Below are 639 nucleotides of genomic sequence, written 5' to 3'. Positions count from 1 at the left end.
TCATGCCAACGCCTCCAAGGAGGTGACGGCACCCTCGGGCTTCGCCGTTGACAGCGCAGGCCATCGCCGCGTGGGGATTTCGCCCCGACCCAAGGACGAAGACCTCAGATGCAATGGCAGACCGGACATGGCAAGGAATCGTCGGAGAAGACCAACACACATGGGGGAAGCCTAGAAACGTTGTCGTCGCAGGAGTGAGCACCGACCAGCGCAGCTCCAGCAGGCCGGCCGCCGCGCTGGCCCGCAGCCTCCGCCACCAGGATCCGTCGGGGCACAGCGGAGCAGCAACCGTCAAGGTCGCCGCGCGCGTGCTTACTAACCCAGCGGCAACCGCCGGCGGCGGCCGGGAGGGGTGGGAGGAGGGAGAGGGGTGGGTGGGGGCAGAGTGATTGTCGCCGGCCTGGGCGGGCTCATGCGGCCCAGATCTGGGCGCCCTCAACTCTGCCGCAGCATCAGCGGCCGGCGGCCGCCATGGCAGCGCCACCGCGCACACAGTCCACGCCATCTCGACCTCCCCGTGAGCAGACGGCCGCCCACCGCGCGCTCCCGCCGCTCCAGCGCGCCCAGCAGCAGCGCGCGAGCACACGAACGAGGGCCCCGCCGCCGCCGCCCACCGGTGAGGGCTTTGCCCGCCGGCAT

General features: G+C 71.4%; 1 pseudogene; it reads right to left on the bottom strand.

Annotated features, from left to right (window-relative positions):
• LOC125548434 (uncharacterized) lies at positions 1-639 on the bottom strand (annotated as a pseudogene).

Source organism: Triticum urartu, chromosome 3A (assembly GCF_056163025.1).
Source record: "Triticum urartu cultivar PI428250 chromosome 3A, HENAU_Tu73, whole genome shotgun sequence".
Taxonomy (NCBI): Eukaryota; Viridiplantae; Streptophyta; class Magnoliopsida; order Poales; family Poaceae; genus Triticum; species Triticum urartu.
This window is presented reverse-complemented; position numbering and strand designations above follow the sequence as displayed.